Genomic DNA, 17,604 nt, shown 5'->3' on the forward strand with positions numbered 1-17,604 from the left:
TTTTTACCTATACACAAGAAGTTTTTAGATTGAAAATGTTACTAGCGATACTATAAGAATAAAACAAGCTTTAGTAAAATGGAAATGTTATAGCGAAAAATTTAATAGTGGAGTTCGTTTAGGGAATTGGAAGAAATTAATTAAAATATCTATTATATAAATGGTCTTAAAAATTTTATTTCTAATAATGGAATAGAAACAATTGATCAGTTAATCATTCACTTAACTTATACTAGCTGTGCTTACAGATAAAAGTTAATAAATTTTGTGGGGAGAGTAAGTACTGGGTTATATATTACAGAGGTGTCTTTGGTTGTTCAGCTGCATAGCCTTGTTCCAGCTTTTCCTGTATTTGTAGCAGTCTAAGCTGGTGCTGTTCATAGTAATTACCATATTTAACTAAAGCTAAAACTTGACGACAAGAAATTTATTCAAAAACACATCATCCAAAAATAAAAAACTTATAAAAAAGCACGGATTGGAAAGTAAATAAAGAAGATCCTAATAAAGTTATTCCGGATTATTTTTACAATACTATTAGAAATGCAGGAGAAAAAATTATTCAACACCTCTTGAAATGCATATGAAGGAAATTAAACTTAAACGGTTATAAAAGTAAATAAGAAGAAGAGTTGTATTAAAGTTATTAAAGATTATTAAGAAATGTTATGATTTTTTTCTATAATATTTTATATAAATGAGAAAATTATTATCAGTTGATGGTAATATTGCCTCAGCGAAAAAAGTCGTTTGTTTAGATATTTTAAAGATATAATCCTAATTTTATATAATTCCAGAAACCAATTCACGAATGGCAAAATGTTTTGGTCTCTGATTATAATTCATATACCTTTTTGAACTTGCTGCTCAAGAAAACCTTCAAATATTTATTTCCTTTTTCTGTAGCAACTTTAAATAGTCAATAAAAATGTTATCTTCTGCTAAACAGTTTGATGGTGTTTCTGTTCTTGAACTTTGTTAGTTAAACTAACAGTATCGTTTTTTATCAAAATACAAATCAGACAAACGGTGTTATAATTGACCCCGATGGGGCAGTATACAATCTTTTTCTTAAATGATTCAAATTATAAAACCTACGGAAAAAACCAATGGATGGATGTGTTTATGTTAAAACGATCAAAATATGTTTTAAAAAGACTTCAATAAAAGATACAGAAGGATGAAACAAAGTTGGTTTTGATTATTTAGAAAAAAACTACACAAATTCACGAGAATGGTTAAACAGAAGGTCTCAAGAAGGTAATTAAAAATTTTAACAGGTTGATAAACAATTTAGAAAAATGACTTTAAATTCTTATTCAAAGATATAGATATTATAAACAAAGTTCTCAAATCAATATTATTTCATTAGGTGTGTTTTTAAAGATTTTTTCTATAAGTATATATATAGAGATGGTTAATAGAAAGTAGATAGATGATTATGCCACATTATCTAGCACTTAGGAGAAATAATGAATCAGATAAAAATTTCATTTAAGAAATTTCCTTTGAAAAAAAGAAAGTTTATTAAAATCAAAAATTGATCAAATAGTAGCGATGTATATAAGATTCATGTCATTGATATTTACAAAATGTTTATTGATCCTTATTTTTAAAAAATAATTTATTTGAGTGGACTGAAGATTATGTGATGTCACCAGGACAAATATATCGAAACAATCCTAAAAAGTTATTGTAACGACTGTGTTACTAATGAAGAAAAAAACTTTAAAAGCATTATGCTGCGTCTATAGACATTGGTATTAATTTGGGTTAATAACAATGTGCTGCCAAAGGAGAAAACGAGTAAAATGTGGATTATCAACCAACCAGGTGAAAAAGATATAGTTTTAAAATTTGAATTTTCTTAATAGATAATTAAACTTTATTTTATTTTATTATTTATTGTTATTATTTTTTTAATTATTTTTTAATTATTTTTTTAATCCTTTTTTGTTAACGAATTTTATTTTCTAATTATAATATATAGATGGAAATCGAGAGATCTACAAAACAATATTATAAGATAAAAAAAAAATTTTGGAAAATTAAATAATTTCCTATAGAAAGATCCAAAAAAATCAATTATATTTAACTATAAACAACTCTTATTGAAGGATACTTAAATCTGACTTAAAACTTTAAAAGGTATAAAAATAAACGTTGTATTAAAAATAAATTTTGCAAAAATGGATAAAACTGATACAAGATATAAATCAGATTATTTTCAATCATAAAGCTTGAGAAAAGTATTAACACAATCGAACTAAAAAAAAACTTTACATCAAGCTTTGATGAAATATAAATAGGAATTGGTAAGTGGATTTTGTAGGAGTGGCTGGGAATAGAAGTCAGTCGATGTTATTATATAAATAGATATATGTATAGGTCCATTGGCTGCTTCAAGTTATTTAGAATTACAAAACCATTACAAAATTCAATTGGAAAGGTTTAATAAATATAAAGAATGATGATAACGAAGGTTTGTAGATGGTGTCATTTAGCTTAAAAATTCAGTTGAAAAGACCCAAAAAATTCAAAATTATTAACTAATAAACGATCTTGATTATACTGGATTTAAATTCTGTTACTTATAATCAAATACTAAAATAGAAGTTTTAAATGAAATATCATTTAAATTTTGGATATGAAGAACCTACGGAATTTATCCATGGCTAATATCTAAATATCCATTACGAAGAACACTGTGACATGTTGTAATCGTACTAATGATAAATAATGATAAAATAAACTGTGATGACTGTAATGCCTCAAGAACTGTAGTCCAACATTATGTTTGGGGAATAAAAGACTTTAATGGATTAATGAATCCTAAACAAACAAAAAATACAACAAGAACTTTTGGTAGATCTTGGCCTGCAACATTTTATAAAGAATGATATTTTAAATGAACATATCCGAATGTTTAGCTATTAATGGTACTCAAGGTGTAAAAATGCCAAAAGAGGGAGTAAAGTACAATTCAAAAAATTTATCATAAAGTTTTAGCAGTCCTTTGTAATTTATGCTGATTTTGAATCAATAACTACAAAATGTTTTAAACTGCTTTACCATCAAACTGAATCTTCATATATGAAGCATATCAAAATATATAGATTGTGGTTACGGCTATAAAGTTGTTTGTTGTTATGCGATAAATATACTAAACACCAGATTTATAGAGGCCTAATGCAGTTTATAAGTTTATTGAAATAAAATGCTTGAGGAAGAGGGAATATTGTAGAAATATTTAAAGAACATTTTAACAAATAACTAAGAATGTCTAAAAGATGACATGAAACCCCCCCCCCCATTTAAAAAACAAAAGTTTTGTCATAGCGTGAAAAGAATATAAGGAAAATGAAAAATCCGTTCGAACCATTGTCATATAACAGGAAAATTCAGAGGAAGTGCTCACTCAGAATGTAATATTATTTAACTAACACACAAATTCTGTTTTTTTTCATAATTTAAGAGTGTATGACGGTCATTTTATTATGCAACAAATAGGTAAATTGTAAGTTGTAAAGAAGACAATTAATGTTATTCTAAACATGTTTGAGATTTAGATTTTGGCATTTTATGATTCTGACTTGGTCTTTTTTGATTCATTAGTTTATGTCTCAAGTCATTGGATAACCTAGTAAAAACATATTCAAGAAATTTAAATACTTATCTCAAGATTTGATTGTGAATACCATTTATTTATTTAAAACAAAAGTGTTTATCCAATGATTACATGGATTCTTTAAAAAATTCAAAGAAACAAAATTGTTTCTAAAGTAGATTTTTATGCAATTTTAAATGAAACACACATATCTGGACAACGATTATGAACATGCTAAAAATGTTTGGAATAAATATAAATTTAAATCAAATGGAGAATATCATGATCTTTATTTAAAAATACGTATTACTTTTTGCTGATGTATTCGAAAAATTTTAGAAAACTATGGTTTGGAGTACTACAAATTAGATCCTTGTCATTATTTTGTAGCCCTGGTTTAGTTGGGAGCAATGTTATAAAATGATTGGAATAAAATTAGATTAATAATGATATTGATATGTATTTTTTTTTTTTTTTTTTTTTTTTTTTTTGAAAAGGGACTGAGAGGAGGATAAGTTTATTTAAACAGATACAGAAAGCAAACAATAAATATATGAAAGATTATCATCTAAACTTGACAGACATACATCATGTACTCGTCGCTTATAACCTTTACGGCTGGGCCATGTGTCAACCTTTACCTCGGGAAAACTTTAAAATTTATATCTGATAAACAATTCAAGATATTTAATAGCAAAAGGTTTAAACTAACTTATTGTTGAATGTGATCTGGAATATCCAAAACGAATGTAAATAAAAACCCACAAACGATTATCCTATAGCTACTGAAAAAAATTAACATTAAAGAGAATTGGGGGTGGCGGCTTTCCAATTATAGTAAAAATATTAAAGAAAGAATTTGAAATAGATAAAGTAATGTAAAAAAATTTGTTCCAACTTTAATGAAAAAATAAATTATGTTGTTCATTATAAAATTCTTGAACTATATACACATTTAGGGTTAAAAGTACAAAATTACACAAAATATTACTTTTGACGAAAAGTCCTTGTTAAAATAATATATTCAGTTTTAATATCAAAAAAAGATCTAAAGCAAAAAAATTCATTTGAAAAGACTTTTTTAAGTTAATGAACCAATTCTGGTATTCGGTATGACGATGGAGAATTACGCAAGTTGATTAATATTAAATTAACTCATGATGAAACATTTGAGTAAAATAATAGCAACACCTTTCATTTAGTTAGTTCACGATGTTTAACAAGATTTTGTTTGAATTCTGAATAAAATGATAGTTTGTTATAAACGACTTGTTATGTTGAAGGTGCAGTTTAGATTTATCAAATATTTAATGTATGGTTGTTCAGTATAATTATATTAAGGACAAGTCGAGGGGGTATTGTAAATTTTTTATTCACTGGACATGATTCAATTATTGTTTGAATAATATCAAAGACGCATTTGAGGATTTTTATAAGGACAAAGATTTATTTGTTATAGTTGCTTATGTTTGTATCAAATTTGTTTTTCGACAAAATTAAATGTAATTGGAAAATTTAAATGTTGAAGCTGCCGGCATTCCATTTGTTGAATGTGTGGATTTAGAAGTAAAAAATGTATTTATTTATTAGTTACGAAGTTAATATTAAAAAATGTTAAGGATTAAAAAATTTGTTGTTAAGATATAACATTAGTTCATAATAATTAAAAGATCCTTTGTTTAATTTCAACCCAACAAAACTAAATCACACTTTAGTTATTCGTTCTGATAAGCATAGCTTTCCAGTTATGTTATTAAATTAAACATCTTTATCATGTATGATGATTAAAAGATATATTCTTGATTATGGAGTTGATACATTAGCTTATTTTTTAAATTTAATTCATAAATTAAACTCTTTAAATTAATCTGAATATTATAGGAACCATAATTTGTTAACTTGTATATTTTTTAACGTTTAATGATATTATAAATACATTCTTTTATTTTAAATTTATTAGCATATTAATAGAAATTAGATTCATTTTTTTTGTTAGTTATTTACATCGTAACTTTGAAGTATTACATTTTCTTTATTTTTTAGTGTAATTTAGCTTTCCTTTATCTAATTTAATTGCACCACAGAATAATTTAAAATGCAAATATAACTAATTTCTTAATTATTGCCATTTTGAAAATAATACCGGGATAGCATTTACAGTTTTCATGAAAGAATCCACTATCAGTTCTTCAGTATAACATGTTTAAGAAACAACGGAGGTCTTCTTATTAATGGTCTTTCTATTTGTCTTCTATTTCATTTACTTTTTCATTTATATTTATTAAATTTTCCCATTATATTAATTATTCAGTTTTAATAATGTTCCTTATTTGTTAATATAATTTATTGTTTGTTCAATTTGCTTTACATTATTAATTTTTAGTATTTTTATACAATAAACTCATCAATGTTTATACCATCTTGCAACATTTTAATGAAAAATAAATTACAATAAATATCACAAAGCATACTTGGCTTTTTCCTTGATATTGAAATTGTTGTATTGTATCATTTGGTATATACTGAATTACTTCTTTTGGCGGAGGAAGACCAAATGGGTCAAAGTACTATTATTTAAGTAACAAACCAATGTGTTCCAGGACCATACAGAGTCATCTAAATTTTTATTCCACACTCGTCACTTTTTTTTAATTTTAATAAATTATTTCTACTAAATACACCCCTAAGTTTTAATTTTAATTGTTTTACCATTGTTCAATTTCAAAGTTAGAAATTGGGTTTGTTTATAATTTTATTTTTTTTTGTTATATAGGAATTCGTTGTAAGGTCTTTTTGAGAATCATCTGTGACCAAATCCTTTGGTTACTGGGGAATTTATAATTCACCTAGACCACGTCCCTTCCACTTAACAAAGAATATAATCAAAGGTTATCCCTAGACTAGCAGCCAAACCTACCTAAAGCGCCATTTTGTTTTGTTTTTGTGTTAAATTTAATCACGCCAGATCCTACTAGTGCTTTCTTTGATTAGGTGTAAGATATGGTGATATCTATTTCTTTATCAATTAGCTAATGAAATTCTTCTGGGGGGGAGATGAGAGGACCCATTGGGTCCGATTCATACCATTCCCAAGGTATTATTCTTACTAACCACAGTACTGGCCAGTCCAGAAAGGGCTCCAATGCCTAGAGGGGCTATATTTTTGGTGCTATTTTTGTGCCATTGGATGAATTGTTTTTCCTAACAAACCAGCCAAAGCTCCTAAATAATCCATCATTTTGACCTTGAATAGACGTTGTTTTTTGAAATTTTAATTTCTAATCCTCTTTATTTGGCAACAGCTTTTTATTGATTAATTTTGTTGTTTTTGTTAAGTAAAGGTAGTTTCCATGTTTTTGTTATGTTTTTATCTAAATGTTATGTGAGGTTTATTATTATAAGCTTGTGCTAAATTTTTCTTTTGTCCATCGTTAGTTTAATTTATATTCAATTATAATTTGATGTATTATATATAATTATATGTTATTTTAGTTAAACAATAACAAGTTCATTACCAATAGTATTTATTTCAACTGTTTCTCAAATAATAAAATTGGTAAACACGATATTAGCTGCCGGTGGAAATTTTAATTTAGCTGTTAATGTAATATGCTTAGGATCTTCTGTAGTTACTTCTCTCCCCTTTTTTATATTCTAGTTAAATGAACAAATCCAAATAATAATTAGAAAAAATTTGATCTATTTAGCAGACTTCTGTAGTCTTATTATTTTGTTTATAATAAATAATTAAGTACATCATCATATATTCTTGTTATACTAGTGTAGGCTGTTTCTGGATTAAAAACACCATTACCAACTTCAAGACGGACAGGAGCTCAATAGTGCAATTATAATTATTTGCATGTACCTTAAATGATATCCAACAGGTGTGGGTATGTTGTTGTGAATTATTTTGTCAGGTCGTTGTAATAAACAAATACATGTTGGGTTTTGTTTTTTTATTACACAGTGTTATTCTTAAGGTTATTTTATTTTGTTGTGTGTCAGTTGATTGCGTTCACCATTTCCGTAGGTATGACATTCTTGCTTTTGTAAATCTTTCAGAAATTAAATTAGTCCAAATTCATTGAAAATTAAAAGTGGAACATTATGAATTAAGTTTGTTACAATTACTCTACCAAGCATCAGCGCTTTGCTCTAAAAATTAATTCATCATCATCTGTCAGCTGAAGTGTTATTTTGAATTTGACTTGGAGGTATTTTTATTAGTTTCTTAAACCTGAAAATGTAATAATTATTTAATGAGAATTTTAGCATGTACCGCATTAACCACTCCTTGGATTAATAAACTTCTAGTAGCAAAACCTTTATTATATCAGCTTGATCATCCCTACTTTCAGCAATACAGCAGTGTATCTTAAGAGATAAATTCATTTGTCTCCAGTTGATTTTGCATAGTCTTCAGATAGTTAACAAACTCTTTACATTTACTACTTATATAATATTATTACAATCATAAACAATTTTTTCCATTTTGTTGTAACCATAACTGATCAATTAATGAAGCTGCATATTAATTAGAGCAAATTGATCTCTCCCACACATAATCTGTTCCATTAGTAAGCATATTTACTTTAACAACGTACTTCAAAATAACCATTAAACCAATCAAAAATATGGCTTCTATCATTAATTGTAAAGTGATATGCCGTTTTTTTGTTGTTAACATTATTTCCAGACAGATAATTAAAGCTGTATCTAATTGTCTAGGGAGTAATTCATATCTTTCACAATATTGTTTTGTTCTATACATGTGATATATTATATTATTTATTTTTTTATTTAAGTTTTTTTGAAATTAAAACTTTAGTTTTTATTAATTTTAAAACTTTAGTTTTTATTGAAGTTAAAACTTTGTTTTTATAAATTAATCTGTTAAACAGTTTTCGTTGTGTTGAAGTCCAGATCTGACATATTCTATTTATTTCTCTTATGAATTATCCTCCTCCTCTTATTATTTTTATTATTATTTTTATGTTATTCTTTTCTTGTAATTCTGAGCATTAAATTACCAACTGCCGGAAGCAGGTTTTTTTTTTTAAATTTTTCAACAATTTATTAGCTGGACTACATTTAACCTTCTGTCCAACTCTTTTTGTTCCATTTCAAGTGCTGCTTTTTGCGTTTCCAAAGCTTTTTTTCCAGCTGTGCTAATTGAAGATGCAACTCCGCTTGAAAACAATTTCGTAAAGTGTCAATGAGACCTGTTCCATGTATGATTTTTCTTTGGTCTGAGCTCAACATAGATAAAAATATTCTTTATTTTTGTATTAACTTTCTTGTAATTATATAAAATAAAATTTATAATTTCATAAATAAAAGTTTTAAAACTTTAGTTTTAATTAAATTCTTTTATATTAGTGTAAAACTTGTTTCAACCCATTAAATTAATTATTTACCAAATTAACATCTGTATATTTATTTTAATTGAATTTAATATATTTATTAATTCAGAATATCGACTCATACAACCCCCCCCCCACCCCCCTCACCCCCAACCCCTAATCCACACAAACCAGTTACTCATTACAGCATCCACAGTGTTCTATCGACTGTCCACTAGCGGAAACCCTCTCACGCAATCGCACGCATGAATATCTACAGCAAATAAATAGTATCTTATCCTCTGTCACATTAACCCCTTATCACAACCGTGCAATTATCCAATTAGATCACATGAATGTAAATTGTATACAGAGTTAGTTTATATTTGGTGTTGTAGTTCCCCATTCAGTATTTTCCATTTTTTTTCGTAAATCCAAGCAATGTATGAAATTTGACATTCTTAAATCAACATAAAATTATCTGATAATTGAAATCAAAATTGTAATAATACTTAAATCAATCCAAATTATTGGAGCAATTGTCTGATTTATAAATTCATAATCAACATTACTTATTAATGTTTCCCTGAGATAATTATTATATCTGTGTAACTTGTAGACCATGTTGTAAATATAATATCTTTCCAATCCTTACATTATTATAACGAATTCTTTTATTATCATATTCATCACTAATATTATGCCAAGAAATAGTGTCATAGTGTTTAATTCTATCCAAACCAACAAACATATGTTTTTTTTTATCTAAATTAAAGATTCGTCTATATCTGATTGTATAAATCACTCGGAGTATTTTTTATTTATTTTAACTGTTTCAGAACTTTTTACTAGTTTTTGTTCCAATTTATATTATAACTAAAATTTAAATCAGGAAAAATATTTTTTAGATAACATTCTGTTCTTTTGGTAAGAGTAAGAGTGAATTATTTTTAATAGGTATCAAGTTAATTCTAATACCTTCATTTTTAATTCTTCATTATTATTTTCCTGCATCAATCGAAACCACAAATTAACTCCAACTCATTAACATTCTTCTGGATTACAGGACAAAACGTCATAACCTGTCTCTTAATTACTTTTTTTAAAGTTAATAGATCTTTTATTGATAGGTTAATCTGGACTTTTCTGTTTATTCTTGAATAATTTTTCTAGGAATGAATTGAATGTTTTTTATTATTATTATATTCTGTTATTAATCAAATCAATCAAATCATTATCTACTTTAGTGTTAATTACTTCTTTTCCAGTTCTTTGACCTTAGCAATTAATTTGTTTTGACATTAAGTTTTTTTAGTTAAGAATTAAATACCATAATGTCCTTTTGGTGAAACTTTATACGGATTTGATATCCTGTTATTCCTTTTCCCATATATTTCCTTGTTTTAGAATATCATGGATTACTTTCTCTAATATTTTTTATTAATTATCCGATTATGCTATAATTGCTTCCTGTTGCTTAAATCAAGATCTGTGATTTTTCATTTGGTTATATGCACTAGATTCCATTCCAATTTTTTTATTTTTTGTTAACCCATTTCTATGCTATCCTTTTATTCTTCCTATTCATTTTTCTTTCTAGGATTTCAGATTCCAGTGTGTAAAAATTCAAAACACATATTTATGTCTTTGCTCCCACCCTTCATTCTTCTGATTCTTCAGTTGTATATCAGTTGTTTCAGTTTATTCCCATCTTTTTTCTTCCATAATCTGTAATCTCTTAAGTTATTTGAGAACCATCCACAGGGTTCATTCCCCAATCTATCGATGTGGAAAGTTGGTTTTAAAGCTTGTTGTTTTTTTTTAGATGCATCTTGTTTACTCTAGTTAATTCAGCCAATACTTGTGTCCAGATCTTCTGATATTACTTTTTGAAGTAGCGCTAATTGTCTCCTTAATTCAGGTAATGTTTTACTGACTTGATAATTGTTCTTTTGACTTTCTATTTTTTCAGTTATTGGCTTATAAATTTTCAAGTGTTACATGTTCCGTTTTGTAGCTTTTTAATTTGTTCTCTCATATTTCTTCTCTAAGGTCTTCATCTCTTTGCCGACTAATTTTTTTCTTATTCTTTATTTCTTAAGTTTTGATTGCATTTATATAATAAATAAGATAATGTTAAAATATTGGAAGATAATGTTAGATATATTAAATAATGTATGATTATTATATAATGGAAATTCAAATTATGATTCAAAAAGTGAGAAATTCCATAACTTTTAAAAAACGTTATCCTTTTAGGCCAGATTCATGTTTTAGGATGTTTTTATGTGGATCTTCGGAACTGGAAAAAAAAACAAATACATTAATGCTTATACTCCGAAATACCTCTTATATATTATGATAAATTATACTTATAGCTAAATACTTAGAACAATCTAAATTTCAAGATTTAATTTATCCAAGGAAGTCAAATTGCAATAAAAAAAATAAAGTTGATCCATATGAAAATACTTGACATATTCAGCTGATCCTATCAAATTGAACCTTGTTGAGGAAATCTTGAATCGGAAATTCAAAATGTAGTAATATTTGATGATTTTTGTATGTGAAGATAAAAAAGTTCAAAATGAAATAACAAATAACTTTTATTCAAGGACGTCACAAAAGACTGTTGTGTTATTTATTTTTTAAGTCAGTCTTACTATAAATAACCAAAATGATATCCGAATTAACTGTCACATTATATTTTGATTTGAAAGTCCAGGTAATCGATGAAAATGTTTGTTTGTTAATGAACAAAAATTAACCTAATCTTTTGCTAATGTATCAAATCTAAAATATGATTTCTTATATATTGGACAATACCAAGGAAGTTTTTTAGAAAAAACTTTACTGGTAATATGATATTATTATTTTTATGGGAGGTATTTTAATAATATAGAACAAATAAGTGAAACCTGGCAGTATAAGTAAAGTTATATTTGATATTGATTTAAGTGATTATGCTAAAAAAACAATTACCATAATCTTAAAAAGGAAACGGAAATCGTATCTTTCACAGGAAAATAAGGGAACTTGATAATCCAATGAAACAGTGCATTAGATATGGGAGGTAATACCTTATAGACTTAGGAGATCCAGATAACCCAAAGAGATGCAGTTTCAAGACGATTTATGTTTAAAAAAGTTCAAAGTGTAATAGATGACTATAATCTTGAAGATATTAAAAGTACTTAAATTAAAACGGACATTAGAGAAGAAGTAAAGAATATTGAAGAATTACAAAAGTTTTAAAAAGATTTCATTATTAATAGTTGATTACATGATAAAATTGAAAAGAAATTGAAAGCTTTGGTTGATTCTATTAAAGAACTTGAAAGAGAAAATATGATTTGGACAGATGGTCAACATAAAGAAGTATTTCGAGTTAATTTAAGCATTTTATTCACTCAAAGTTTCAAAATTAAAATGTTAGTATGATTAAACATGGAAGAACTAAAAGACAAGATTATTGAGGTGAGAAAAAGTTACAAATATGTATCAGTTAGAATTTCAGACAGAAATAAATAAATAAATACTGAAATGGTAAATAATCCTAAAGATTATTAGAATTATTTCAATAAACTTGCAGAATATAAATTCTGAAACTGGGTATAAAAGGCAGCTTCAAAAGAGGTTGATGAGCTTGACACAGCATTAGTTAACCTTTAAAAAAGTAAATTAATTCTAAAATAGATGACTTTTAAAAAACAAATTCGAAATTGGATTAGTATTGTTGACAACCGTCATAATTAAAGTATGCAGAATTAAGTAATATTACAAAAAAATTACAAGAGTTCTAGTATTGAATTTAATGCTAAAGTTGAAAAACATAAAAAAGTGAACTGGACTTTGTAGTTGAAAATCAGTTAAACAAGGAGATGCATTCACTGCTAATGTAAAGCAATTATCACAGTTAATGATCAGCTAGGAAAATTTTAAGAAACAACTTTGGAACGTGATTAGTACGTTGACCGACGTCACAATTTAAAGTACGCGCGGAATTAAGTACACTTTACAGGTTTTATTACAAAAAGATATTAATTATATTTTAAAGATATTGTAATGATATATTAATGATGACTATTAATAAATAATAAACTGTATATGGAATCTGTAGATGAAATATCAGACTAAAACAATGGAGAATCAATCACTGCTAATACCCATAGTAATTTCTACTATACCAAGAATTACAAAAGTAAAAAAATGTTTTCTTAAAATCAAGAAACACAATTAGCTTGAAACAATAGGCGTTGTTGAACAATTTTATCTGCTTCTGATGGTTGCTACAACAAAACGATGATGATTTAGATGTGAATAAATAATTCGTAATTTTAAATGAAAGACCAGGAGAATAGATGAAAGGTTAGAGCGTTAGTGGGACATGAAGTTGTTTCTCTTCGAATCTATATAACAGTTTTATTGATTCTATAAAAATGAAAAAGTATTTTAACGTCATGTGCCTGGATATATTAACTTATGAAAATCTGATCGGTCTGAACTTTTATAAAATATTTTTGAATTAAAATGAATTATTGTTCGCTATCTCCAGATTTTATGCAAATAAACCAAAAACTAAAATAGCTGTACGATGGGCTTTTGAGAGGTGTGTTTGTGGTCGAAAAAAAAACCTGGAAATTTATATAATAAATATTAAGATTTTATTAACAGGGTTCGAGCCCTATTGGTGACGTATAAAACGACTAAAAAGCCCAAATATCACATTTTATATTTAGACGGTGGTGGAATAATGTTGGATGATCTAATTTTTTAAGTTACATTTAACACAGACTGTAAATTTAGCAGCTGGTGGACTATGAAACTGTTCAGTAAATATCTTATTTATAAGAAAATAAATTAAGATTGTATTTAACACAAGGACAATGTTTTGATATTCATCTTATAACGATTCAGATTACAAGAAAGTAACATTTACGCTTATGAAGGATAGTACATCAAGGGGGGGAAAATTACTACATATGGATGTACATTTATTTAATGAACCTGAATTTGCAAACAAACTTTTAAGTTAATCTCTCAATCGATGAGTGTTTTCATAAATAAAAGTATTATGATATTCAATCATGCTGTATACCTATAACATACTCAACGGTTGAAGTGTGTTTGTAACTTATATCTTGTATACTTGTTTAATAGTTGTTTAAAAATGCATAAGCGTGTTCTTTACATTTTTTTTAACCCCGACGCCAGGTTGAATTTATTACGTGCACACCGACGCGGGGTGAACCATTAGTCTTTCCTAAGAGAGCTCTTTGTAGGTCACATACAGATGGTTTTTCCTATTCATCAAACTGCCCGGTTTTGCCGCCAGAATCCCCTATCAACCCCTTTGTCTTGCCTCCCGTAACCTTCGAATTCGAATATAGAGACAAGAACGAAGTAATGCAATTCCAGTGCTATTACAAATCATTGACGGAAGAATTCTTTATGTGCACAACCAGTCAATGTCATAACTGAGGCTCTGTAACCGTTATTACAGACAAGGCAGCCCAGTACACAAAACAATTACTGCAGCTACCTTTAAACAGACAAGGTAAACGGCAGATCGACTTACGGAACTAAGCTTAACAGAACACGACTCAATGATATAAAAGTTGAACCGGTTTTTTTTAGTGTATATTCTTATTATAATAATGTTATGGTTTTGTAATTATCTTATTTTTATTTTTTTTTGTGTTATAATTTATTCAATTACTTTTTGTTTTTAAATAATAACTAAATCCTTAAGTAATTTTATACTTCCTCAATATCAATTAAATAATTGTATGAATTCAATTACAAAGGGAGATATTACTGTTTTTTAATAAAAGGGGGATTGATTTATAAATTACCTGACCTTGTTATATTTGTTATATTTAGAATTTGGTTTCCCGGTCTGTGTTATTTTTAGTTGTTATATTTAGCATTTGGTTTCCGTGTTGTGATAGTTTAGTTGTTATATTTAGCATTTGGTTTTAACGGTTCTGTCGGTTATTTTTAGTTTGAAATTTTCTTGTTTCATGGATAATGTATTAATGTATTTATTGTATTGTATACCTTTTGTGCATTTCTAATGTCTTTACACAGTTTTTTTATCTATGTAGAAGATTCACAAAACAAGGAAGTAAAAGGAGTAATTTAAACAGAAAATAAATGTGGTCTAAATTCAACCACAATTATTATTTTACTTCGTATGTTTTATTAGGCCAAACTTAGTCTACATTTTGTCTATTGGTGTAGTGGTTAAATGATTATTTAAAAGTTTTAAGTGGAAACTATTTTTAAATAAAGACATATGTTTTCTTCATTTTAAATCATCTTTAATTAAAACATCTTTAGTTAAATCAGAGGTTTTTATTGGGTTTAAAACCTGTGGATTTTAAATTGTCCGGCATTGGTCAGTCCGGACCAAGGGTCAAAAGGTCAAATGAGGTTAAAAACGCTCGCACAAACAATTACTATACTACTGTAATTCATCATCATTTCTTAACTTATCCACTAAGACCAGGAGATTTACTTTGCCTGTGTTGTCAAATGTATCAGTAAAAATCGCAATTGGGCAGTTCCAATAGATCAATGTTTCCAACACGGATAAATAAAATGTAACAAAGCTGATATGTCTATTTAATTAAACATAAGATGTCTGTATGGTTGTAAGGTTATGTGCGAATGTTCACCCATAAAATTGTGCATACTTTATCCAGGCCTGGATCCATGGCTGTTCAACCTCCTACTACCATCCATCCCTGGTTGCCTGAAAAGTGACCTGTACTAATCCAAGTTGCATCCAATAATTTTAGCAAATGAGTAACATTCTCAAACTTTAGACCCAAAAATGGAACAGACGGCATAATTTCATGCCTACATTTCAAAATGTTTAATAGGAAAACACTCCGTGGTCCCTCTAAATGGATAGGAGTAACCGTCCCGTACCTCTAAAATCATAACCAAAACAATGCATTATTAACCAAACAAATTTCTGAAATTTCCAGGGAAAAACTCCCGGGAACTTCCAACCCCGTAACACGAACGAATGGTCTCCATCCATACCTACCCCACTCCGCACTAGGGCCTCGCCAGTGACACATTTGTTCCAAATAAGTCCCTCCCTACGTTCAATGTTTCTGAATCCGGACCTTTCATATATGTTTATCCGATTACTTACTTGCTCGCAAAGTGCAGTTATGAATTTAAAAAAAGCCAAATCACGATGGCGCGTTGCAAAACATGTTGGGACAGTTTCTTTGACTTAAGCTCTGTGACCTGTTGGTGGTCCACTATGGGTTTAGGCTGTTAGTCAGCTATTCAAAACCAGGTAGGCACTTTTTTCGAGTTATTTTTTTGGTCATCCAGAAAAATACATAATAGAAATATATTCAGGACTTTAAATGCCAGCTGGGCCTTATACTGTTAAAACAATCATTATTCAGCAAAATGTTATCAGGGTATTTGCATACTCCGTAATTTAGTTCATTTTCATAAACTATTCTGGAATTAAATGACATTAAACGTTATTGTTGAAATACTTACTCATAATATTTTGTTCGACCTAATACTTTGTACCGCCATGTTCAGGTGTTACATAGTACACGCAAGCCTTTTAAAAATATGAAAACACGTCGTTTTAATGTCATTTTAACTAAATTAATCATTTTCACAGACATTATGTAAATCAAGCCAAGTGGCATTTTGATATCTTATGCACATCTGTTTGCTTAGTTTCCTGCTTTCTCGATTGGGTTAAACATTATTTATTGCAGGAAAACGTATGCTTTTCTCAACACAAATCGTCTGTGGTTTCAACGTGCTAAAATTGTATATATAACGTGCTCTCCTGCTTTTAGACTGAGTGTTCGGAGGCAGTATTCAGAATGTGCCGCCCGTTCTGCAAATGCAAGCATTCGACGCATATTAAAATCCGTCAAGTGAAAAAAAAACAGATATCAACAACATGATTCAAGTCACGCGAGTTGGCCAACCCGTTTCGTTACCACTCACTTATTCAATCTTAGGCCTTTCTAAATGTCTCATGTATACAAGATGTGTTTAAACTAACGTTAAATTGATTTATATTGTCTTTAAATACATATAGATATACTGAGCTTATTTTATTCAGATTTTTGATACAATATTTGTTGTGCAAAGTACTTCACAGTAAGGTCAAATTTAAAGGGCAAAGGTAAGGCTCGGTGGTAACAATGTTACTACGAAACCAGCGGTTTCCGCTTCTCCATCTAAATTACTAACATTGAGATAAGAGTCCTGTGTAAAGCGTCTTCTGTATCGTGCACTATCTTCCTAATTCTACTAATCATCTTCTGCAGGAGTCGCCCATATGGATTACCTAGAGCGACTATAAATAAACATATAAGCCTTCAAACATAGTATGCACTTTAGCCAACCGGTACGCATTTTCTGTCATGATTGTGAAATGGATTGTATACATAGAGTGAATACCAGTTAAGTTCAGGTGTCCGTAAGGTAATTTCATTTTAAGTTTAGAATTCTGACAGACTGAATATAATCTACTGTTCTATTAAAGCATCGCCAATGGAAGACAGTGGTACGATTTCCTAATGAAATAGGTTGAATATTTTCATATATATCACCAGAAACAATAAATAAATAGTGTTAAATTAGAAATAGCAG

The sequence above is a fragment of the Mercenaria mercenaria genome, chromosome 4, assembly GCF_021730395.1.
Source record: "Mercenaria mercenaria strain notata chromosome 4, MADL_Memer_1, whole genome shotgun sequence".
Lineage (NCBI taxonomy): Eukaryota > Metazoa > Mollusca > Bivalvia > Venerida > Veneridae > Mercenaria > Mercenaria mercenaria.